This window comes from Natator depressus, chromosome 4, assembly GCF_965152275.1.
Source record: "Natator depressus isolate rNatDep1 chromosome 4, rNatDep2.hap1, whole genome shotgun sequence".
Lineage (NCBI taxonomy): Eukaryota > Metazoa > Chordata > Testudines > Cheloniidae > Natator > Natator depressus.
Window position 1 is genome coordinate 126,776,915 of NC_134237.1, and position 26,886 is coordinate 126,803,800.

A 26,886-nucleotide genomic window follows, 5' to 3' on the forward strand; every position below is an offset into this window, starting at 1 on the left:
AGTAGGCGATGTCAGCACGGTGACGAGAGTGATGAGGACATGGACACAGACTTCTCTCAAAGCACGGACCCTGGCAATGTGGGCATCATGGTGCTAATGGGGCAGGTTCATGTGGTGGAACGCCGATTCTGGGCTCGGGAAACAAGCACAGACTGGTGGAACCGCATAGTGTTGCAGGTCTGGGATGATTTCCAGTGGCTGCGAAACTTTCGCATTCGTAAGGGCACTTTCATGGAACTTTGTGACTTGCTTTCCCCTGCCCTGAGGCACAAGAATACCAAGATGAGAGCAGCCCCCACAGTTCACAAGCGAGTGGCAATAGCCCTCTGGAAGCTTGCAACGCCAGACAGCTACCGGTCAGTCGGGAATCAATTTGGAGTGGGAAAATCTACTGTGGGGGTTGCTGTGATGCAAGTAGCCAATGCAATCAAAGATCTGCTGATATCAAGGGTAGTGACCCTGGGAAATGTGCAGGTCATAGTGGATGGCTTTGCTGCAATGGGATTCCCTAAATGTGGTGGGGCCATAGACGGAACCCATATCCTTATCTTGGCACCGGAGCACCAAGCCGGCGAGTACGTAAACTGCAAAGGGTACTTTTCAATAGTGCTGCAAGCACTGGTGGATCACAAGGGACGTTTCACCAACATCAACATGGGATGGCCGGAAAAGGTACATGACGCTCGCATCTTCAGGAACTCTGGTCTGTTTCAAAAGCTGCAGGAAGGGACTTTATTCCCAGACCAGAAAATAACCGTTGGGGATGTTGAAATGCCTATAGTTATCCTTGGGGACCCAGCCTACCCCTTAATGCCATGGCTCATGAAGCCATACACAGGCGCCCTGGACAGTAGTCAGGAGCTGTTCAACTACAGGCTGAGCAAGTGCAAAATGGTAGTAGAATGTGCATTTGGACATTTAAAAGTGCGCTGGCGCAGTTTACTGACTCGGTTAGACCTCAGCGAAACCAATATTCCCACTGTTATTACTGCTTGCTGTGCACTCCACAATATCTGTGAGAGTAAGGGGGAGACATTTATGGCAGGGTGGGAGGTTGACGCAAATTGCCTGGCCGCTGGTTACGTGCAGCCAGACACCAGGGCGGTTAGAAGAGCACAGGAGGGCGCGGTGCGCATCAGAGAAGCTTTGACAACCAGTTTCATGACTGGCCAGGCTACGGTGTGAAAGTTCTCTTTGTTTTTCCTTGATGAAACCTCCCGACCCTTGGTTCACTCTACTTCCCTGTAAGCTAACTACCTTCCCCTCCTCCCTTCGATCACCACTTGCAGAGGCAGTAAAGTCATTGTTGCTTCACATTCATGCATTCTTTATTAATTCATCACACAAACAGGGGGATAACTACCAAGGTAGCCCAGGAGGGGTGATGGAGGAGAGAAGCACCAGGAGGGGTGGTGGTGGAGGGAAGGACAAGGCCACACAGCACTTTAAAAGTTTAAAACTTTAAAACTTATTGAATGCCAGCCTTCTGTTACTTGGGCAATCCTCTGGGGTGGAGTGGCTGGGTGGCCGGAGGCCCCCCCCTCCCACGTTCTTGGGCGTCTGGGTGAGGAGGCTATGGAACTTCAGGAGGAGGGAAGTTGGTTACACAGGGGCTGTAATGACTGTCTGTGCTCCTGCTGCCTTTCCTGCAGCTCAACCATATGCTGGAGCATATTAGTTTGATCCTCCAGCAGCCTCAGCATTGAATCCTACCTCCTCTCATCACGCTGCCGCCACCTTTCAGCTTCAGCCCTCGCTTCAGCCCGCCACCTCTCCTCCCGCTCATTTTGTGCTTTCCTGCACTCTGACATTGTCTGCCTCCACTCATTCGTCTGTGCTCTGTCAGTGTGGGAGGACAGCATAAGCTCAGAGAACATTTTATCGTGAGTGCGTTTTTTTCACCTTCTGATCTTCACTAGCCTCTGGGAAGGAGAAGATCCTGTGCTCCTTGAAATACATGCAGCTGGTGGAGAAAAAAAAAAGGGACAGTGGTATTTAAAAGACACATTTTATAAAACAATGGGTACACTCTTTCACGGTAAACCTTGCTGTTAACATTACATACATAGCACATGTGCTTTCGTTCCAAGGTCGCATTTTGGCTCCCCCCACCACGTGGCTAGCCCCTCATCCCTCCCCATGGCTAACAGCAGGGAACATTTCTGTTCAAGTACAGGCAAACAGCCTAGCAGGAACGGGCACCTCTGTATGTCCCCTTAAGAAAAGCACCCTATTTCAACCAGGTGACCATGAATGATATCATTCTCCTGAGGATAACACAGAGAGATAAAGAAGGGATGTTGTTCGAACGCCAGCAAACATATGCTGCAGTGCTTTGTTCTGCAATGATTCCCGACTACATGCTACTGACCTGACGTGGTAAAGTGTCTTACCATGGTGGACGGAATAAGGCTGCCCTCCCCAGAAACCTTTTGCAAAGGCTTTGGGAGTACATCCAGGATAGGCGCAAATGCCAGGGCAAATTAATCATTAAACATGCTTGCTTTTAAACCATGTATAGTATTTTAAAAGGTACACTCACCAGAGGTCCCTTCTCTGCCTGGCGGGTCCAGGAGGCAGCCTTGGGTGGGTTCGGGGGGTACTGGCTCCAGGTCCAGGGTGAGAAACAGTTCCTGGCTGTCGGGAAAACCGGTTTCTCCGCTTGCTTGCTGTGAGCTATCTACAACCTCATCATCATCATCTTCCTCTGTTAGGGGGCTTATTCCTTCACCCACTGACGTCCCTGGTCCTTCTCGCATGAACAGAGAGCAACAATACCCGAAGTCCAAAGGTGCAAACAATTTGATGTTTATTGGGGTGAACTTCCAGCAAGCATCATTCCAGTTTCCTTCCTTAGTGTCCCCCTTCCCAGCTCTGACACCACAGAGCCTTACACTTGTGTCCCTGTTTCCATTCCTGCCCTTAGCCAAACATGATTCCAATTTCCCCACCCCCATTCCCTGTTCCCATTTCCCCCACCCACTCACACCCTGATTGACTGCAGACTATATAGTAAAACTTGAGTTCTGCTTAGCTATATCTTAACCAATCATTTTCCTGAAATTTAACTAACCAATCCTAACATATTTTAACATGTTTATGTAACCAATTATATCCCACCACCTTAATTAGTTTACACCCAGCAAAATTAATTATACAGCAGTCAGGAACAATCACAGAACCAGACAGAGATTATACAGACAAACAATAGCGAAGTAGGAACTATAATGACAAAACAATACAGAAGTGAGGATTTCACATCCCAGCTATTGATAAGTGAGTTCTTGCCAGACAGGATGCTATCAAACTAAGTCTCCTTTTACATTTTCTAGGCACTTCCCTTTCTCTGGAGGCGATAGGAATAGAATCCTGTCCTGATAATGCCTAACAGCCCAATAGCACCTTATTTCAATGTGACTAGTTTGGAATGTGAGGAGGTGACCGGTCGCTTCCCAGCTTATGGCTGCCTCTGTTGCTTAGCCAAAGGCCTTAGTCTAAGAACAGGGCCTCAGACTGTCACAGTAAAAGAAGGACCTTACACTGGCAGACAGTGATTTTGATTCTTTCTTTTATACCTCTATAACTAGTCAAGTGATAAGAATACACCTAAATTCTTAGAGTTTGGCCTTTACAGACAGGCCTGAATATCTATATCCTATCATCCTCATCCCCAAAACCTGCTTCCATGTTGCCTCCATCTCCACTGAAGGAGTCAAACAACATGGCTGGGGTAGTGGTGGCTGAACCCCCTAAAATGGCATGTAGCTCATCATAGAAGTGGCATTTTTGGAGCTCTGATCCGGAGTGGCCGTTTGCCTCTCTGGTTTTCTGGTAGGCTTGCCTCAGCTCCTTAAGTTTCACGCGGCACTGCTTCGGGTCCCTGTTGTGGCCTCTGTCCTTCATGCCCTGGGAGATTTTGACAAATGTTTTGGCATTTCGAAAACTGGAATGTAGTTCTGATAGCACGGATTCCTCTCCCCATACAGCGATCAGATACCGTACCTCCCATTCGGTCCATGCTGGAGCTCTTTTGCAATTCTGGGACTTCATCATGGTCACCTCTGCTGATGAGCTCTGCATGGTCACCTGCAGCTTGCCAAGCTGGCCAAACAGGAAATTGAAATTCAAAAGTTTGCGGGCCTTTTCCTGTCTACCTGGTCAGTGCATCTGAGTTGAGAGTGCTGTCCAGAGCGGTCACAATGGAGCATTCTGGGATAGCTCCCGGAGGCCAATACCATCTAATTGTGTCCACAGTACCCCAAATTCGATCTGGCAAGGCCGATTTCAGCGCTAATCCCCTTGTCAGGGGCGGAGTAAGGAAATCGATTTTAAGAGCCCTTTAAGTCGAAAAAAAGGGCTTCGTCATGTGGACAGGTGCAGGGTTAAATCGATTTAATGCTGCTAAATTCGACCTCAACTCCTAGTGTAGACCAAGGCTTAGAGACTAACAAATTTACTAGAGCATAAGCTTTTGTGGGCTACAGCCCACTTCATCGGATGCATAGAATGGAACATATGGTAAGATAGATAGATATAGATATATACACACACACACATACAGATAAGTTGGAAATTACCATACTAACTGTGAGAGGCTAATTAGTTTAGATGAGCTATTATCAGCAGGACAAAAAAACTTTTGTAGTGATAATCAAGATGGCCCATTTAGACAGTTGACAAGATGGTGTGAGGATACTTAACTTAAGGAAATAGATTCAATATGTGTAATGACCCAGCCACTCCCAGTCTCTATTCAAACCCAAGTTAATGGTATCTAGTTTGTATATTAATTCAAGCTCAGCAGTTTCCCGTTGGACTCTGTTTTTGAAGCTTTTCTGTTGCAAAATTGCCACCCTTAAATCTTTTACTGAGTGGCCAGAGAGGTTGAAGTGTTCTCCTACCAGTTTTTGAATGTTATGATTCCTGATGTCAGATTTGTGTCCATTTATTCTTTTGCGTAGAGACTGTCTGGTCTGGCCAATGTACACGGCAGAGGGGCATTGCTGGCACATGATGGCATATATCACATTAGTAGATGTGCAGGTGAACAAACCCCTGATGGTGTGGCTAATGTGATTAGGTCCTATGATGGCGTCAATTGAATAAATATGTGGACAGAGTTGGCATCGGGCTTTGTTGCAAGGATAGGTTCCTGGGTTAGTGTTTTTGGTGTGTGGTTGCTGGTGAGTATTTGCTTCAGGTTGGGGGGCTGTCTGTAAGCGAGGACTGGTCTGTCTCCCAAGATCTGTGAGAGTGTTTTCAAAATTTTTCAGGATAGGTTGTAAATCTTTGATGATGCGCTGGAGAGATTTTAGTTGGGGGCTGAAGGTGACAGCTAGTGGCGTTCTGTAATTTTTTTGTTGGCCATTTCCTGTAGTAGGTGAGTTCTGGGTACTCTTCTGGCTCTGTCAGCCTGTTTTTTCACTTCAGCAGGTGGGTATTGTAGTTTTAAGAATGCTTGATAAAGATCTTGTAGGTGTTTGTCTCTGTCTGAGGGATTGGAGCAAATGTGGTTGTATTGTAGAGCTTGGCTGTAGACAATGGATCGTGTGGTGTGTCCTGGATGGAAGCTGGAGGCATATAGATAAGTATAGGTTTCTGGTATAGGGTGATGTTTATGTGACCATCACTTATTAGCACAGTAGTGTCCAGGAAATGGACCGCTTGTGTGGATTGGTCTAGGCTGAGGTTGATGGTGGAATGGAAATTGTTGAAATCATGGTGGAATTCCTCAAGGGCTTCTTTTCCATGGGTCCAGATGATGAAGATGTCATCAATGTCGTGCAAGTAGAGTAGGGGTGCTAGGGGACGAGAGCTAAGGAAGCGTTGTTCTAACTCAGCCATAAAAATGTTAGCATACTGTGGGGCCATGCGGGTTCCCATAGCAGTGCCGCTGACTTGAAGGTATACATTGTCCCCAAATGTGAAATAGTTGTGGGTGAGGACAAAGTCACAAAGGTCAGCCACCAGGTTTGCCATGACATTATCGGGGATACTGTTCCTGACAGCTTGTAGTCCATCTTTGTGTGGAATGTTGGTGTCGAGGACTTCTACATCCATGGTGGCCAGGAAGGTTTTCTGGAAGATCATCGATGGATTGTAGTTTCCTCAGGAAGCCAGTGGTGTCTCAAAGATAGCTGGGAGTGCTGGTAGCATAGGGCCTGAGGAGAGAGTCCACCTAGCCAGACAATCCTGCTGACAGGGTGCCAATACCTGAGAAGGTGGGGCTCCAGGATTCCCAGGACTAGATTAGATGACCTTCTGACCTAAAATCGATGAGTCTAAGCTTTTCTTTGCAACTGTGAGAGCTAGAAATGTAATAATTTAACGAAAGCAGCGATTCTCATGCAGTATTGTGAATTCAGCAGCTGGGGCTTAAAGAATAACTCCAAATAGTAGACTTGTAAAAAGAATGTGCAAGAGTTTGCAGCATTGGCACAGAAGATGTAGAATGTCACCCTTCTGATTTGGTAACATTTTGCACAGGTGTAAATGACTGCAAGTTGCAAAGCAGTGAAAATTAGTTCAGTGGACAAATCAGTAAATTGCACTGGGAGACAGAGAAAGAGCATGAATAACAAGCAACTTGAACCATGAGCAGGTCATGCTGAACACATGGGAGCAGACCATAGAGAGCCCACATAGCTGTGGGAGATAGCAGATTAAACAACAAAACCAACTAGATTGCTACACATCTTGCTAATTTTTTTTTTATATAGTGCCTATCACTATGGTAGCTAAGCACTGATTTATAAACAGAAATCATATTCTATCATAACTGATTAATGCAAACAGTAAAAATAATGCCAGACATAGGCAGCTCCTAACCAAGTATAGAACTTGTAAACAGCACTAAGGAACATCATGCGCTATAATAACCATGACAAGGGATCTGTCTTGTGTCATGACAAGGGATAAACTTCCTCCCAGATATATTTAAAACATGGTTCTGTCTTTTAATGTAGATGGGACCTAACTAATTTCAAATTATTCCTTGAAAGTTGCTTGGACTGAAGAGGGCTAGTAGCATGGTTCAAACATTATAGGTCCTATCTACAAGGCAGAACCGCGCTTTTACTGTCTCAGAAAATGGTGTTTTAACATGACATGGTTGCTAAGCATGCAGGAAAAGCGATAGAGTGTGAGATCAATCACCCCTTTGGTCTGGTATCCTGTCTCTGAGGGACCAATAATAGATACTTCAGAGGAAGGTGTAAAAACCCTTGAATGTACCAGGGTGGATTTGATTTAAATCACTAGTCAGGAAGACTCGATTTAATCATGGATTTCTACATAAAAGTGCATTCTTGTTGGTTGTTATAACCTTAATACATATTCTTCACAACTCAGAGATAGATGTAAGTTTCATTTTTAAAAGGTACACACTATACATTTTTTAAGTGATTTATTTTGAAAACTTTTCAGATTAGTTTTACAGCTATATCAGAAAATGAATGATTGTTGGTTATTTCATTTACCAAAGCATATATTTATGAAGTCATTGGGAGGTGAACTATCTCCAATTCAACAGGTTAATCATTAATATTTGTAGGATTTTCTTGCCTTGCTGTAGTAGGAGGAGAACATCACCAGACAGATATTTAAATTGTTTTATTTAACTAAAAACAACAATGTTATGTATTCTGGATTTTTTTCTTCAACAGCAAACATATAGGAGTGATTTTGCATGCTAGAGGCTGTATGAACAGACCAGGAGTGGGTGCTTTCACAGCAAAGAAGTGTGAAAGGCACCCCGGGTTGGAGGGGACACAATTGTTAGGTTGTCCAGATTGTACTGTAGGGAATGTTACACCAACACACTTGGATGACAATGCCCCCTCCCTCTATATGTGGATTTTCCAACTCCAAAATGATTTCCCACTGACCAGTAGCAATCCAGTGTTGCAAGCTTCCAGAGTGTGATTGCTACTTGCTTTTCCACTGTCAGTGCTGCTTTCATTCTGGTGTCCCTCCACTGCCAGGATGAGGTGAGCTCTGCACACAGATCCAGAAATGTGGGTTTTCACATCCGAAAGTTCTGCAGCCACTGATCATCAACCCAAACCTGCATGACAATGCAATCCCAACAGGCAATGCTCATTTCTCAAGCCCAGAATGGTCTCAACCACGTGCGGATGTCACCAACAAGCTTGAATTGTTTTTCACTATGTTCCTCAGCAAACTGTCCTCAAAGAAATTGTCATGTCCCCTATTGCTGCAGTACTTCCTGCAGGTCTGCTAATACAGGAGGATCATGCATCCTAACTTTCATGAGAATAGTGCAGAGTTCTGTGGGCTCCATGCTTGTCAGGAATGGTGGACACCAAAAAGTGCTGTGCGGGTTTGCAGAATTTAAAAAAGAGGTGCAAAAATTATGGAATATGGATGGCATTATGGTATGGAGAAAGTTGCATGCTGAGAAGTTGACCCCCTAGCTCTCAGAGATTCATGGGCAAATGATTTCTGTCCCACAAGACATTGCAAAAAATTCCCAAAAGGCATCAGGCTGGGCAGCACCGCATGGCACATTGGGACACCTATCTGTGATGCACTGCCATTTGCATTGACACAAGTGTTCCTGATAGGTATATGTGGCACTGGCACACGCTGCCAAATATACACATGCACGAACAATACAAAAACTTTGATGGCTGTATGCCATCATAACTTGTGTCAACCAGAGTTTGTAGTGTAGACATGACCTCAGCCTTTTTGATGTTGTCCGTTATTAGCTCTCCTTCCTCGCTAAGTAGAGGACCTACACTTTCCTCTGTCTTTCTCTTGCTCCTGAGGTATTTATAGAACTTCCTATTGCTTTTTATGCCCTTTGATAGGTGTAATTCATTTTCTGCCTTAGTCTTTGTGATTTTGTCCCTACATGCTTGTATAACCCTTCTGCCTGTCAGAGTTGGCAGCAACAAGGGCCGGTTCAGTATCTAGGGGTTCCATTCCAATAACATAATGCAAAACCGGCTTGAGCCCCCACCCAGTGACCTGGGACAAATATATACCACTCCCGCTGGGCACCTCCAAGAGGCAATACTTCCCCTTTCACAAGCACAGAGTCTGAGTGTAGCAAAAAGCCTTTGAGAAACAATTTGGCATTATGTTGGGAAAACACCACCAACAGGATTCATAACACAACCCACGAGCAGAAAACCCACCCCAAGCAAATTGGGGCATGTCCTTTCCCTTTGGTTCTTGAGTCCAGCAACCCCAAATCACCCAAAGTCCCAAAAGTCCAAAGACCCAAAAGTCTCTGTCCCTGGTCAGGGGAGCCCCAGAGTTTGAAAGTTTATCTGCAGAGTTTTACCTCCCAACCTGGGTGGAGATGGGGGTGGTTAAGGGGCACCTTACATGGTCCAAAGCTGATTGTCCCACCTCTCCATGGGGCTCCGCTCTGCCAGCTGCCCCCATGAGCTGTTCCAGGCATCCAACAAACTGCTCTGCTCCACCAGCCGCCCCGCAAACTGCTCCACCATATATCTTCAGGCTCCCCCACTACTTAACACAACACTCAGTGATTTCAGCTTGTAGTAGGGGAGCCTCAGTGCTGGTGCACCATTAGCCCAAAATGAATTCAGCTCAGCAGCCTGTAACTAGACTCCTAATAGAATCAAAATTAGCTCTGATATTCCACATTGAAGAGAGGAGGAAGTGCAATTATCATGTAAAGGGACCCATGCCACCAAGTATTAATACCTGCCCCCAGCCTCTCTCCATTCACTAGGTTTTTGGAACGCATGACCCTTGCCTAGCGAGTGCTGCTTAATTGATGGTGAGTCCCTCCATCATAACAAAAGGCCAAGTACAGTTCCACTGTCCTTGATTCACATAATCTGGATAATAACAGTTTACTCCTGTCCCAATAACAGAGAAACTGGGGCTCCTACAGCAGCCAAAGTGACCACCTAGGCAGGGTGGGTGTGCCTATGCAAATGAGATCAGCCCCTGAAGTTCTTTTCCACAACCCACCATGACTCGCCACCAGATGTCAGGGTAGAGCTCATCCTGACTCTGCTTACACTTGTACTATTCTTTTGTACTCATCCTCAGCAATTTGTCAGTGTTTTCAATTTTTGTAGGATTCCTTTTTGATTTGCAGGTCATTAAAGAACTCCTGATGGAGCCATATGGGCCTCTTCCTATTTTTCCAATCTTTCCTTCACATTAGTATAGTTTACTGTTGCACCTTTAATAGTGTCTCTTTGAGAAACTGCAAGCTTTCCTGAATTCAGTTTCCCCTAAGATTTTCTTCTCTTAGGACCTTACCAGTTCTCTGAGTTTGTTAAAGTCTACTTTTTTGAAGTCCATTGTTCTTATTCTGGGGCTCTCACCTCCTTTCCTTTCCTTAGAATTATGAAATCTATCATTTCACGATTCACTGTCACCCAAATTGATTTCAGTCTTCAGATTTGCTACCACTTCCTCCTTCTTCTTCAGAATCAAGTCTAAAATGGCTATCCCTCAGTTACTGCCTCCACCTTCTGAAACAAAAAGTTGTCTCCAATACATTCCAAGAACTTATTGGACATTTTGTGTTTTATTATATTAGTTTTCCAACAGATGTCTGGGTAGTTAACTTTTCCCATTACTAGCAGATCTTGTGTTTTGGATATTTCTGTTATTTGTTTTAGAAATGCCTCATCCACCCAGAGATTTTCAACTGGTCTGTCTCTCCCCTCCTTCTGGACTTCAGGTCTAGCGTATACATTCTTGACATATAATGCAACACCTCCACCTTCCCCCCCCCACACTTCTTGTCCTTCCTGGACAAGCAGTATCCCTCTATTCTAATATTCCAGTCATGAGATTTCTCCACGAAGTCTCTGTGATGCCAATTAAGTCGTAATTTAGCTTGTGTACTAATACTTCCAGTTCTTCCTGTTTAATCCCCATGCTCCTTACAACTAAGTAAAGGCAGCTAAGATGCTGAATCAATTCCTCCGCTGATTTCTCTATTGTTCATATGACCCTATTGCAACTTTCCGTTTTCTCCCCCAATATTTAGCCCTCTGTTATTGTCAGCTTTTTTATACCTACCTCTGGGCTCTTATTATCTTGAGGCAGTGAGATCTACAGGATGACTGCATTGTTTTTGTGTTCTGCTGGCTCTAAATGTATTTGTTTTTTTAATTTATGGCAGGACCTCTTAGAACTTTGGACAAGCCCCCTCTTTTACTTTTTTACATAAATCAAAAGAAAACAAATAGTGTAAAAAGTGTGTCCTTGTCCGATTTAAATGTGTTCACTTTTCACTTCACTGAGTAATCCCGTTTTTTTGATTATAGTGTCTTAGACATGCAAGCTGGCAGGTACAAACTAATACCTGGATCCTCAAAGGTATCTAGGCTCCCGACTTCCAGCCTAAATACCTTTGAGGATCTGGATCTAAGACCTTGATTCTGCAAATACACATGTATGTAACTTTTACTCACATGACTAGTCCCATTAAAGTCAGTGGGCTTGCTCACATGTGTCTGTAATTGCAGGACTGAGTCGAGACTGGAAAGCAAAAACAGGCCAGGTTTTGCAAGCAATGTAAAAAAAAAAATGCAATTAAACAGAGAAGCATTATATTCCCCATTGTACAAAAGCAAGGAGATTACTGAGAAATATTGTCTCAAATGATCAGAACCAATAAAAAATTGTAATCTAAACAATGAAGAAGAAAAACTGCCCATGTCTTTCAGAGCAATGAGAAAAACAGCAGCAATTTCAGAATATGTTGCTGTTTGCCATCAGATTAAAAATGTGCTATAAAGAGATTAAAATCTATTTTTCAACCGCTGCTCTATTTGTTGTTCAAAATACATTGTTACACCAGCTTTGACAGACTGGTGTAATTTGTCATGTCTATAAAGTTATTTCAATATGGGCACTGGCTGAAGGGTTGACACCACTGTGCTGCTGAGAGCCCCAACTCTGTCTTGGCTGAGCTGTTGAAGGTAATGTGGAAACACTGGACATTGGTCTGAGGTGTAATAAAGCAGGCTGAAAGTGTGAAGTTCTTACAAAAGTAGTTGCATTACTCAAATACGTAAACTATCTTGCTATGGCATGGAGAATAGTTAGATTCAAATTAAGCATCGTAACTGGATAGTTCCTGCAATCTGGGCTGGGGGTTATGTAGGGGTACCATATTTGAACATTCAAAAAAGAGGACACTCCACGGAGCGGGGGTGGTATTTACTCATGCCCCCCTGGCCCCACCCCAACTCCACCACTTCCCCACCCCCATTCCAACCCCTTCCCCAAAGTCCCCGCCCCAACTCCGCCCCCTCCCTGCCCCATTGGACCCCGCCCACTGCTGGCTCCCTCACCGCTCGCCGCTTCACTGCCCACCGTTGGCTCGCCACTCGCCTCTTCACCCTCACCTGCCCGCCTGCCTGCCAGCCAGCCAGCCACTGGCTCCCTTGCTGCTCGCCTCTTCACCACCCCCCGCTCACCTACTTACCCCCCCGCCGCTGCTGGCTCACCGCTCGCCTCTTCACCCCGCCCTGCTTGCCTACTCACCCCTCCTGCTGCAGGTCCCTCTGGCTCCTAGGATCAGGGGCAGCCGAGTGGTCTCCACATGCTGCACCCACCGCAAGCGCGAGCTCCGTGCTCCCATTGGCTGGAAAAAGCACCAATGGGAGCTGCCAGAGCTGCGGAGTGGGGCTTGCAGGTGCCAGCAGCGCATAGAGAGCCCTCTGCCCCCCCCCACCCGACCCTAAGAGCCAGAGGAACCTGCCAGGGGCGAGGTGGGGAGTCCCGGCAGTGCTTACCTGGGCAGCTCCCAGGAAGCATCCGGCAGGTCCCTCTGGCTCCTCCTAGGGTCGGGTCGGAGGGCTCTCTGCCCGCTGCCGGCTCCTGCAAGCCCCGCCCCCGCAGCGCTGATTGGGCAAGAGGGAGCCGGTGCAGCACTCGGAGACCCCCCTCCGCCTCTGTGCCTAGGGGCCGCCCACACTGCAGGCTCCTGCCAGCAGGTGGGCGCCAGGAGCTGCCCCAGGAAGCGCCGCCAGCCCCGGGACTTTGGTGCGCGCGGTGAGGTGAGCGGTCCCCGATATCAGGACAAAGGGCGTCCCAACCGATGTGGCAAAATCCCAGGCATTTTAGATATTTTAAAATTCCTCCCAGACGGCAATTTAAGAACTAAAAAGCTGGACATGTCCGGGAAAATATGGACGTATGGTAACCCTAGGGTTATGGATTTAGGACCATATTTTCAAAGGTATTTAGGTGCTTAAAGATGCAAATAGAGGCCTGGTGGGATTTTCAAAAGTGGCTAGACATCTAACTCCATAGCGATCTCAATCTTTAGGTGTCTAAATAGCTTTAAAAATCTGGCCCGTAGAGTCAGTGTTCTCTGCTGTGAGGAGCCAAATGCTAGAAGGGCTTTTGCAATGATGTATAAATTATGTATTATTTATTTGGATCTCTTTTTAGATACATGCATTATTGCCTCTTTCCTCAAGAGAATTGTTCCAGAATTGCTCTCTCGCCACTTCTCCATCATTGTTGTTGGAGAACAACACTATTTATTAAGAATTGAAGTCTTGCAACCTCAGTAAAGTCATTCATTTTTGTGTAACTTAATTAGGCCTTTACAGAGGTCTCCAGCTTTTATTGACTTGAAGGAACTATTAGTGAATAGTAACACGGTACTACTACATATCTTTACAGGGAACTCTGGTCTGTGGCATAATTAACATTGCGGGAGAAAAAGCTTCTCAGATATGCTAGATTTTGCATGCTAGAAAAGGAAAACGGTCTGAACCACAGACAGAGCTATTTTTCCCATACTGACTGTCTTACTTCAATGTTTGGGGTAAGGCAAGTCATCCTACTGCAGTAGGTCTGCACTTAAATAATGGCTGTTTCTGGTTACTGATCTTTTTAATTATTTCTGCAGCACCACTCTTACCATTTTATTGAGCTGTGTTGCGCTTTAATGGTTATTTTGACTGACTACTGAAATATAGAACTGTGCATCAAGATTGCTTCGGCACCAGTGAAGAAATGCTTAGAAAGTTACAATGTATTCTCTAGAAAGCACAGTTACTCAACAGAGAGCTGCTATAATTAAGAATAGTGTGGGACACTACTAACACAGGTCGGACTATATTTTACATGGTACAGTAATTTAAAACAATAACATTTTTACTGTGATGAGTTACAAACTGCATACAGAGAGCACTGTATATAACATTGGTCATTTGTATAATTTTTTTGAAATATGCTGCAGAATCCACTCTGTGCTGCACCATTGTACTCCAGAATTGAAACTCTAATTTTAAAAAACAAATACATTTCTGGTCCCTATAGTTGCCAAGATAAATTTCTAGATGAGAACAGAGTATAAACTCGTGGACTGTTTGTCTTCCCACAGCCTCAAACAAAACTTCAGTAAATGTCATTAAACTCAGTGGGACATTAACTTTGAAACCGAATGGGGAATGAAAACTATCAACATTGCTAGGCAAGACTGAGATCCCTTAACCAGGCTGTGATCCCTAAGCCTTTTAGCACCCATCAACCCTTAACCAGGCGGCGGGGCTGCTCAGGGAGACCAGGGGTTTAAAAAGCCCACTTCTAAGCGACCAGAGGAGCTAGTGAACAGGAGTGGCTAACAGGGGAGTTTGGTGAGGGAGTTTAGAGGGGGAGTGTGAGCAGGGGCTAGAACTCAACATTCATTAAACTTAAAAGCCAAAAACACCCCCTTGATATAAACAAAACAACAGCAAAGGAACCAGCTGCAGGAGTAAAAAGAGAATACAGGTTGAAGTCCAGCAACAAAGTGGGGGCTACCCAGTTTATTGCACCCAGTGCAGCATGTATGATTACCTGTCCTATGGGCAGGTGGAGTATGTGTGCATTTGGTGCAAGGAGCTCCTGGCCCTCAGAGACCGTGTACGGGCTTTGGAGACTAGAGTGGCTAAACTGGAGGAGCTGAGGGAGACAGAGAGGTACATAAATGAGACTTTCCGGGACATAGTAGAATGGTCCCACCCCCGGTCTGACAGCACTGTGCTGTTGAGGAGGATGAAAGTCGTAGAGAAGGAGAGCATCTAACTGCAGCAGAGGGAAACAATCCCATAGTTGGGACCTTCCTTCCAGATGATGATGTGGTATCCTCTCGCACTGATTAGGAAGAGGCATTAGGAAGAGACAGGTATTAGTAATGGGCAATTCGATCATTAGAAACATAGATAGCTGGGTTTGCGATGACCAGGAGAACCGCATGGTGACTTGCCTGCCTGGTGCGAAGGTTGCGGATCTCTTGAGACATCTAGATAGACTTATGTGTAGTGCTGGGGGGGAGCCGGTGGTCGTGGTACATGTAGGTACCATTAACATAGGGAATGACAGGAGAGAGTTCCTGGAGGCCAAATTTAGGCTGCTAGGTAAGAGATTGAAGTCCAGGACCTCCATGGGAGCATTCTCTGAGATGATCCCAGTTTCACGCGCAGGGCCAGTTAGACAGGCAGAACTGCAGAGTCTCAATGCGTGGATGAGACCATGGTGTAGGCAGGAGGAGTTTACATTTATTAGGAACTGGGGAAACTTTTGGGAAAGGGGGAGCCTATACAGGAAGGATGGGCTCCACCTAAACTAAAATGGAATCAGATTGCTGGCACTTAACATTAAAAAGGTCGTAGAGCAGTTTTTAAACTAAGGGCTGGGGGAAAGCCGATGGGTGCGGAGGAGCACATGGTTCGGACATCCCTTAGGGGAGGATCTATTAATAGAGAATCTCTATGTCCTAGTGAGGACGGGAGGATGGAAAATGATAAAATACAGGCAGGGTCTGATCAGAAACAATCAAATAAAAAAGAGTCCCATTCAATTACATTGTGTAATGGCAGACAGCTAAAAGGAGACATGTTTTTAAAGTGCTTATATATCAATGCTAGAAGTCTAAATAATAAAATGGGTGAACTAGAGTGCCTCATATTAAATGAGGATATTGATATAATAGGCATCAAAGAAACTTGGTGGAATGAGGATAATCAATGGGATACAGTAATACCAGGGTACAAAATATATCAGAAGGACAGAACAGGTCCTGCTGGTGGGGGAGTGGCACCATATGTGAAAGAAAGCATAGAATCAAATTAAGTAAAAATTGTAAATGAATCAAACTGTACCATAGAATCTCTATGGATAGAAATCCCATGCTCTAATAATAAGAATATAGCGGTAGGGACATCTTACTGACCACTTGACCAGGATGGTGATAGTGACTGTGAAATGCTCAGGGAGATTAGAGAGGCTACTAAAATAAAAAACTCAATAATAATAATGGGGGATTTCAATTATCCCCATATTGACTGTGTACATGTCACCTCAGGATGGGATGCAGAGACAAAGTTTCTTGACACCTTAAATGACTGCTTCTTGGAGCAGCTGGTCCTGGAACCCACCAGAGGAGAGGCAATTCTTGATTTAGTCCTAAGTGGAGCACAGGATCTGGTCCCAGAGGTGAATATAGCTGGACCGCTTAATAATAGTGACCATAATATAATTAAATTTAATATCCCTGTGGCAGGAAAAACACCACAGCGGCCCAACACTGTAGCATTTATTTTCAGAAAGGAGAACTACACAAAAATGAGGGGGTTAGTTAAACAGAAATTAAAGGGTACAGTGCCAAAAGTGAAACCTCTGCAAGCTGCGTGGAAACTTTTTAAAGACACCATTATAGAGGCTCAACTTAAATGTATACCCCAAATTAAAAAACATAGTAAGAGAACCAAAAAAGAGCCACTGTGGCTAAACAACAAAGTAAAAGAAGCAGTGAGAGGCAAAAAGGCATCCTTTAAAAAGTGGAAGTTAAATCCTAGTGAGGAAAATAGAAAGGAGCATAAACACTGGCAAATGAAGTGTAAAATTACAATTAGGAAGGCCAAAAAAGAATTTGAGGAACAGTTAGCCAAAGACCCAAAAAGTAATAGCAATTTTTTTTTTAAGTACATCAGAAGCAGGAAGCCTGCTAAACACCAGTGGGACCACTCGAGATCAAGGTGCTAAAGGAGCACTCAAGGATGATAAGACCATTGTGGAGAAACTAAATGAATTCTTTGCATCAGTCTTCATGACTGAGGATGTGAGGGAGATTCCCAAACCCGAGCCATTCTTTTTAGGTGATGGATCTGAGGAACTGTCCCAAATTGAGGTATCATTAGAGGAGGTTTTGGAACAAATTTATAAATTAAACAGTAATAAGTCACCAGGACCAGATGGCATTCACCCATGAGTTCTGAAGGAACTCAAATGTGAAATTGCAGAACTACTAACTGTAGTTTCTATTCTGTAGTTCCCAATGTCTCAGAAACCAGGGAGCTTTGCTGCAGAATTTAGGTCCACGCAGAACACAGGGCCTTTCAATTCTCATTATGGACAGATGCTAGTCTCTCCAGAGTTAATGTTGTAACCACATGACTATTTGAAGCTTGGTTTTGGCTTGTATTCTAAATTCCTCATGAAGGAGGTCTTTTGCCCATGAAATTTGGCAGGTAAAGTTTTGGCAAGAGGACTCTCTTTTGACCAAATCTGAGATGGCTCTGAGAAGACGTTTCAGAGGTATGGTACTAACAAAAAAGCGGTGGCAGAATCCATGATGAGATCTTAGGCACACAAGTTGCTGGCAGAGCACAGGGTATTTCATTTTGGAATTAACATAGGAACAACAAGAGGGAGTAAATATGCTTATTAGCCATCCAGGTAGTCAGATGGGTCCTGTGTGACAGGGTACTGTGAGTAGCACATGCAGCAAAGAAGACCTCTTCTGGAGGCAAGAGACGGCCCCAGGTGAAATAAGCAGGGGGAGGTGTGCGACAGGACACTATTAGTAGACCCCCAGTCACTGATGTTGCTAGAGCATGAAGAAGGCCACAAGCTCAGTTATGAGCAATTACACGCTTTCTGTCGGGGGATTATGAGCACCCAGGTGGTACTCACTGGGTTAACGATCTAATTGGGAGGATATAAGTGTAAGGAACAGGAAGCAAGGAGAGGCTGAGAAGGAAAGCTCAGAGGGTGAGACTGGGCTGAGGAGTGGAGGCTGTGGGGGGGGAACCTCCTTTTGCTGTAAGCCTGCAGTGCGTTGTGATACTTTGCAAGGAAGGAGTAAATAAATACACATGTGGTGAAAAGGTAACAACCTGGTGTGTGTTTGTGACCTTGAGACCACAGTGCAGGTAACGACCAAGGCGCCATCTGACAGTCCCCAACAGCATGGTATCTAGGCACCTCACAAACATTAATGATTTTTATCCCCACAACAGCTCTGGGAAGTCAGGAAGTGTCATTAGCCCCATTTTATAAACAGAGCTCTGAGGCACGGAGAGATGAGGGCCCTGCTTCAGGAAGGTACTTAATCACATGCCTAACTTTAATCATATGAGTAGGTCAATTGTCTCCAATTAGACTACTCACATGCTTAAAGTTAGGCATGTGATTAAGTAACTCCTGGAATTGGGGCCTAAGTGAGTTGCCCAAGATCCAACAGGAAGTCTATGGCAGGGCTATAAATAGAACCTAGATTTCTTGAGTCCCATTCCAGGGTCTTCACCAAACCATTCCTCTCCTGGCTGCATCTTAATGTTTTAAACATATCCTCCTAGAAGATAAGAGACATAAATATTACTATGGATGAGAAACCAGTTATTAAGAGATAAGCCAATGCCTCCCTGTTTACAGAACTTTCTATTGTTCGTTGTTAGACATGAATTACTAAAGTAACACACAAGTATGAGCCTGCCTAGAACTCTCTACAAGAAGCCTGAGAAGAAAAGTACTTTCCTTAATATTAATTGATTATTCCTTTTCCTAACACTGGCTTAGATTAAGCCCACATCAATGCTAGAAAGTTTTACCAGCTGCATTTCTGCCAGCATGCTGTTGCTGACATCGCTATTTTGCCAGACTCCATTCACACTTGGCTGCTTTTGCTGGTGTAGTGTGTCCTCACTGCACCAGGTTGTACTGGCAAAAGATGTGTGGCACTGGGGGCAGGCATCCCAATGTCCCCGGCACTGCTGTTGAGTGCACTAACTTGTGGGAAATATTTGTAGTGAATTGTGAGGAACTAGTGCTCCTGAGAGGGAAATGTGGGAGTTCGGGGTCCAGTTCCCACAGTTCCCTCTGTTCCATCCCATAGTCTGATCTTCCTTGTACTGTACCTGTTTTCAACATCTCTCTCGGTGACAGAAGCAAGGAGGCTGAACAGGTCATCAGAGTTCTCGTGTCTGTTTTAGACAATGGCATAGCTGTACTGATGCAGCTGCTCCACTGTAAGATCTCCCGTGTTTTAGAGATTGAGCAGGAGGACCCAGAGGTGGATTGAGTAAATGGGCTTCTTTATTGCAGTACTTGTTCCCCTCGACCCAATTGTCGAGTAAGCACTGAGGTAATCACATCACACTCTTTTATTTAAGTTAATATGTAAATACCTACATTTACTACAGCACCCTCAAAACCCTTATTTAGTAATATGAATGCCCATATACTAAATATAATTATTCCCGCCCTGTTACTGTTTACAGCATTAAGCATATTCTACAGACATTTTTACCTTGAAGATAAATTTCTTTGCAGTAATTGCAGCCACAAGTTCCCTTAATCAGCAGTTTACAGGGGAGGGGGGAAGGGGCCATGTCCCCTAGCTCGTTTACGTAGCTGGGAAAAGAAGGGAGGGGGGGATAACACTTCTTTACACAAAGGGTATCCTTTAGACAACAACATTCCTTATGCACCTGCAATGCTTTTCTATCCTTAACAAGCAGAAGGGAAGGGAGAGGGATGGCACTTTATCCATCAAGTGCAGAACCAGTGCCTGCCTGGGCTTCTACTCCCTGATACCATGCCAGCACACCAGCGGTTTCCCAGCTCTTTACTTAACCCTTCCACATCCCAACACTGTGTAGCCGCTGTGGAGCACTGTTCACACCGGTGCTTCTGTCAGTGAAACTTATGTCGCTCCAGGGTGTGAAAAAAAGAAACCCCTGAGCAACGTAAGTTATACTGAAAAAGTACTAGTGTAGACGTAGCTTTAGTTATCTCAGTGGGATGAGAAGCAACCTGTCTCTCGCCACCCCCTAGAGGAATAGGCTGGGCCTGATTCCCTGCCTGTGGGAAGGGATGGGACACTGGTAACTCCAGGGGACTTCCTTCCCCCGATCTACCTAGCAAGGGTACACCAGTAGGCCTTGCTTACTGGATCTCCAGAACACTGTAGGATTGGATTTAAGGCTGCAACCCAATTACTCTCCTTATTGAGGGACATCACAGCTCCGCGTGAGACCCCAGGACTGAGCCTGAACACTGGGGGCTATAGTGAAGTAGCTTTCAAATCACATCACCTTCTATTTACGGTACCTCCTCCTCAGCTGCACCTCTTACCAGCATTAGCTCCACCTGTGAGGTGAACTGCTCCCACCCAGTTACTAGCTAGATTCCCCATAAGTAACATACTCCTAACTGGGGTAGTAGCTTTTACCTTCCACTAAACTGTTTTTAAAAAAGGCACAAGCACAAAACACAAAATCAAGTAAAACTGATTTCTTTCTCAGGAACAGCCTAAAACTGAGAGAAAGCTTGTTAGCAGGTTTCAAAATATACTAAACAATTGAGAAGTTTTACATTACACTAAGGCAATCCTTACACTACTTCCTACAGACAGCTAAAAAGACATACTAAACCATTTACGCTATATAGACACACACAAAAAAACCCCACTTTAAACAATGGCTCTTCTGTGGGGTGGTGGAACTTGGCTCTTCGGTTTGATAATTCCAGAAGGGGTGTCATGAGGATAATGCCATGCCCACCAGGTTATGGGTCACTTGGAGTTCCACATGTCAGACAAGAGTTAAAATTTAGCTAACAGCTAAGACCTCAGATCAAGAAGGAATGCTTCAGTAGCTCAAAGACACTGACAACTGTAAACATTGATAGACTTATATGATCAAAGGTCCGCCCAGTAACTCAGCTCTTAGAACAGAACAAACCCTCCCTTCACAGCCCACCGGATATCTGTAAGCACTCATCCCTACCACCCCCATACCCCGCCACTTCCCCCTGCAAGGTAGCCACAGATGCTTGATGCAATCAGGATGGCCACTATATGTACATACTGTTCCTATTTTTATCTTTGTTCAGGGTTCTCTCTTGACTTGTAACAATGTCTGTCTCTGTATGTACAGATAAATGCAAATGAATTGGTAAGAGAATGTATATAACTGGCCATGGTGGCACCATATTTTTGAAGCTGTTTATCAGTCTTCCCAGTACCGTGAATAAACCCCTTGTCCGTGCTTGCCTGATTCTTGGGGAAAATAATCTTTTTGCCTAACACACTCAAACTATCACAGCAGTGTCCCGACCCTGCTTTTATGTTTCTTTGTTTGTTTGGTGCAAGCCCCAAATCTTCCCCAACAACAGAGACCCTGTTTTGAAAGGTCACTAAGTTGGCAAAGGGCCGGCCTTAGGGAACATGGCACCCTGGGCGAACTTGTATCTTGGCCCCCCGGTCCCCGTGGGCTCCTCAGGCTCCCCACCCCCTCTTCGTCCCTAACCCCTGCACTCCCCTCCTGCACCCCTAAATCCTGCACCCGCCTCCTGTGCCCATGTGGGGAAACTGACCTGGATGCAGGGAGTACTGCGCATTGCTGCTCACTCCCCCTGAAATGCTGTTCCTCCATGCACCATTAGGGGGCTGTGAATGGGGAGAGAGGAGTTAGGGGTGCATGGAGGAACAGCATCAGGGCTCCCTGCATCCAGGGCACTTTGCCCACCTGGGCTACGTAAGCGGAGGGCAGGAGAGCAGCAACTCCTGATGCTCGACTCACAGCACAGCCCAGGTGGAGAAAGTGACCTAGAGGCACAGAGAGCTTGGTGTTGCTCCTTACTCCCCCTCACAGCCCCTTAGGGTGACACAGAGGAATATTGGGAGGGAGGGCTGAGCAGTAACTGTACATCATCACTGCTCCCCCTTCCTCCACTGGGAGGAAGCAGGGAGAAATCTGGGCACCCCACCTAGGGTTGCCAACCCTCCCAAATTGCCTGGGAGTCTCCCAGAATCAGCCTCAGTCTCCTGGTTGCTATTGAAAGCAATCTGGGAGATTTTAACAGACCAAAAGTCCGGTCGGTGGCGCAGCGTGACTAAGGCAGGCTCCCTACCTAGCCTGGCTCTGCATGGCTCCTGGAAGCAGCCAACATGTTCAGCTCCTAGGTGCAGTGGCGGCCAGGGGTTCCCTGCGCGCTGCCCCCACCCCGAGTGTCGAGTCCGCGGTTCCCACTGGCCGGAAACCACAGCCAGTGGGAGCTGCGGGGAAGGTGCCTACAGGCTGGGGCAGCTCACAGAGCCTAGGAGCTGCAGGAACATGCTGCTGCTTCCGGGCACCGCCCAAGGTAAGCACCGCCCAGCTGGAGCCTGCACCCCACACCCCCCTCCTACACCCCAACCGCCAGCCCTGAGCCCCTCCCACAACCAAACTCCTTCCCAGAGCCTGCACCCCAAACACCCTCCTATACCCCAATCCCTTTCCCCAGGCTCAGCTCAGAGCCCCCTCCCACACTCCAAACAGCTCAGCTCCAACCTAGACCCAGCACCCCAACCCCCTGCCCCAGCCTGATGAAAGTGAGAGAGGGTGGGGAGAGTGAGTGATGGAGGGAGGGGGAATGGAGTGAGCTGGGGTGGGGCCTCAGAAAAGGGGCAGGGGCATGGCCTTGGGGAAGGGTGTTTGGGTTTGTGCAATTAGTTGGCAACCCTAACCCCACCACGTGGTGCTCCCTTGCCAGCTGGGAGCAGTTTCTGACTCTACACCAGCGGTGCACACCTCTTCACTGCCACACAGCGCCCCCTTGACCATGGCACCCCTGTGCGGTCACCCATATGGCCCACCCCTAAGCCCGGCCCTGCCCAGTAGGCTTTGGGGAATGAAGAAGACCCACCTCCCAAGCGGGTAAACGCACTACCTGAGTACTCACCAGGGAGAGTGGGCTGCTCACCCCCAACCCCAACCCCCAATCAAGGCTCAACTGAAATGGAGAGTAAAAGAGAAAAATAAAAAACGTCATCCTCTGAGGTTGGGACTGCCCTGTCTGCTGTGAGGTGGGGCAGCCTCTGCCTGGGGCTATGCATAGTTCATGGAGGTCTTGCCTCAGGCCTGGACTGAAAAAGCTTCTGCAGTTTGAAGAACCAGCTGCAGTTTGCCCACAGGACTTGCCGTCTTCTCCCTGAATGCAGGGGCTGCTAGGAACTCCCCAGGCTGGTGCTAGTGATGGCTCCTTTCCTGGCTGGTCTCAGGGCAGTACAGTGTAGGGGGAAGGGATTACTGGGCTTCCACAGTTTGTCCCCTTTCCGGCTGCTCCACTTACTCTTCCTAACAGGGTTCTCTGTGACTGTCTCTTGTTTTCTTAAAGTGCATCTCTGATTCCCCGCTTCTATCTCCAGTGTTGTTCATGCCCCTCCTTGTGGTCCTGCCATGCTGGTTCCTTCACCTTGTTCATGGTGGGTTTTCCACTTTCTGTACTGATCCTCCCCTTCACCCCGCTCATTGGCTCTCTTACACTTGTCACCATGGCTTTATGCAGCTCCCATCCAGCCTCTCACACTTTGTTTTTCTTCTCCTGGCTTCCAGCCTCAGCTCCCTCAGCCTGCCTTGGATGTGACTGCTCAATTCAAATGAAACAAAGATTTATATATTTGATGGATAATTGGTTCCTCTAGTGACTTTATTCACGTGCTTATATCTGACCATTTATACTATGCTCGAATCGTTTGTGAAGAGCTTCTTTGCTTCTAGTGAAGGTTATGCAGAGTTATGTAGATGGTTATCTTGGAATATATTGTCTTGGACTGGCTTTTTAACCACTGAATGCTACAACTGAATTGCTAGGATTCAGACAGAACTTTGTTTACTTACCACATACTTCTTTAAAGGATACCAGTAAAATCTAGGCTTGGAATGTACCAAGGCATCCTCCTGAAAAGTTTCTTTAAGATGGTATCTAGTTATAATTTAAGTGATCTTTAGCTTCTACTGTACTTTGGAACATCAAGTTCTGACATTTTTTTATGTGGAACTGGGAAGGGAGAGTTAAGATATTTTTGCCTAGAAGCTTCACATTTGTTCTAGAATCCACAAATAGATCTCTGGATGGATTCTTCAAAACATTTTTGTGTCTGTTTATGTCCCTATAGTTATTCCTAAAAATAAAGTGACTCTTCCTCCCATCTGAATTACAGTTTGCCCTTCTCTTTCTGGGCCAATCCTGCAACGTACTGAACACCTTTGTCTTCCAATTGCTGATAGTTTTATGCTGCATATGACTACTAAGAAAGGATGTTAGTTTTTATGGCCACACTTCTCTGTTTTAGTACCTCACAGGCTTCGGTCTGAAGAATAACAACAACACCCCTTAAAAAATAATCTGACACACATACGGTCAGATGGTTCCAACCATTATTTTAGTAAACAAACATAATCTCATTTAAACAAATCAGACACTTGTAATACACTTGTCAAGGTTCCTTCCCCACTCTGAACTTTAGGGTACAGATGTGGGGACCTGCATGAAAACCTCCTAAGCTTACTTTTACCAGCTTAGGTTAAAACTTCCCCAAGGTACAAACTATTTTACCTTTTGCCCTTGGACTTTATCACTGCGACCACCAAACATCTAACCGGTATATTACTGGGAAAGAGTCCGTTTGGAAACGTCTTTCCCCCCCACAATCCTCCTAACCCTTACACCCCCTTTCCTGGGGAAGGCTTGATAAAATCCTCACCAATTTGCACAGGTGAACACAGACCCAAACCCTTGGATCTTAAGAAAAATGAAAAAGCACTCAGATTCTTAAAAGAAGAATTTTAATAGAAGTAAAAAGAATCACCTCTGTAAAATCAGGATGGTAAATACCTTACAGGGTAATCAGATTCAAAACCTAGAGAATCCCTCTAGGCAAAACCTTAAGTTACAAAAAGACAGAAAAACAGGAATCTACATTCCATTCAGCACAGCTTATTTTCTCAGCCATTTAAAGGAATCAGAATCTAACACATATCTAGCTAGATTACTTACTAAGTTCTAAGACTCCATTCCTGTTCTGTTCCCAGCAAATGCATCACACAGACAGAGAGAGAGAGGCTTTGTTTCTCCCTCCCCCCAGCTTTTGAAAGTATCTTATCTCCTCATTGGTCATTTTGGTCAGGTGCCAGCGAGGTTATCCTAGCTTCTTAACCCTTTACAGGTGAAAGGGTTTTTCTTCTGGCCAGGAGGGATTTTAAAGGTGTTTACCCTTCCCTTTATATTTATGACACCACAAAAGGCTGAGTTTTTTCCCTGGTCTACACTACGAGTTTAGGTCAAATTTAACAGCATTAGATGGATTTAACCCTGCACCCATCCACACAATGAAGCCATTTTTGTCGACTTAAAGGCCTCTTAAAATCGATTTCTGTACTCCTCCCCGATGAGGGGATTAGCACTGAAATAGACATTGCCTGGTCGAATTTGGGGTAGTGTGGATGCAATTTGACAGTATTGGCTCCCGGGACCTATCCCAGAGTGCTCCATTGTGACCGCTCTGGACAGCACTTTCAACTCAGATGCACTAGCCAGGTACACAAGGAAAAGCCCCAGGAACTTTTGAATTTCATTTCCTGTTTGGCCAGCATGGCGAGCTTATCAGCAGAGGTGACCATGCAGTTCCAGAATCGCAAAAGAGCTCCAGCATGGACCGAACGGGAGGTACTGGATCTGATCGCTGTATGGGGAGAAGAATCTGTGCTATCAGAATTCCATTCCAAAAGATGAAATGCCAATATATTTGAAAAAAATCTCCAAGGGCACGATGGACAGAGGCTACAACAGGGACCTGCAGCAGTGCCGTGTGAAACTTAAGGAGCTCAGGCAAGCCTACCAAAAAACCAACGGGCAAACGGCCGCTCCGGGTCAGAGCCCCAGACATGCCGTGTCTATGATGAGCTGCATGCAATTCTAGGGGGTGCCCCTACCACTATCCCACCCCTGTCCGTGGACTCCTGCAAGGGGAGAGTCTCACGCAACAGGGATGAGGATTTTGGGGACGAGGAAGATGAGGAGGAGGAGGAAGATAGCGCACAACAGGCAAGCAGAGAAACCATTCTCCCCGACAGCCAGGAACTGTTTATCACCCTGGAGCCAATACCTTGCCAACCCTCCCAAGGCAGGCTCCCGGACCATGAAGCCGGAGAAGGCACCTCTGGTGAGTGTACCTTTGTAATTATAATACTTGTTTAATGATTAATTTGCCCTCAAGACTTGGGATGCATTCGCGGCTAGCACAGCGTCTGGAAAAGTCTGTTAACGTGTCTGGGGATGGAGCGGAAATCCTCCAGGGACATTATTAAGGGGACATTCAGAGGTGGCCGTTCCTGCTGGGCTGTTATGAAGGTTGAAGAAGCCGAAAGACTATGGCTTACTATGGCTGCCTGCAAGCCAAATTCTGTTGCCCGGCCCTGCGTGTGTGATCTCTCACACCAAACCAGCAGGCCCTCAATATAAGAGGCAAACTGCGACCTTGGACCAAAAGCACATGTGCTATGTAATGTTAACAGCTTGGTTCACCGTGAAATAGTCTACCCATTGTTCTCTAAAATGTGTCTTTTTAAATACTACTCTCCCTTTTTTTCCTCCTGCAGCTGCAAATGTTTCAACGCTCCCCCTATCATCTCCGTCCCAGAGGCTAGCGCAAATAAGATGGCGAAAAAAACCGCACTCACGATGAAATGTTCTCTGAGCTCATGCAGTCCTCCTGCACTGAAACAGCTCAGCAGAATGCATGGAGGCAGAGTCCAGGAAAGCAGAAAATGAATGCGAGGATAGGAGGGACGAGCAAGAGGAGAGGTGGCGGGA

The 26,886-nt window shown here is 45.9% G+C and overlaps 1 long non-coding RNA gene across 3 annotated transcripts; it reads right to left on the reverse strand.

Moving 5' to 3' along the window:
• Positions 1-1,426: 1,426 nt before the first annotated feature.
• Positions 1,427-25,136, reverse strand: LOC141986000 (uncharacterized). Of its 3 annotated transcripts, XR_012639095.1 has the most exons (4): positions 25,072-25,136; positions 4,003-4,101; positions 2,543-2,749; positions 1,427-1,963 (listed from the first exon to the last, which is right to left on the reverse strand). It is a non-coding gene; the product is annotated as an uncharacterized LOC141986000 (long non-coding RNA). The 3 variants fall into 3 exon arrangements; XR_012639097.1 differs by lacking the exons at positions 4,003-4,101; positions 25,072-25,136 and adding an exon at positions 7,887-8,578 and having other exon boundaries at positions 1,430-1,963; XR_012639096.1 differs by lacking the exon at positions 4,003-4,101 and having other exon boundaries at positions 1,431-1,963; positions 25,072-25,130.
• Positions 25,137-26,886: the final 1,750 nt, after the last annotated feature.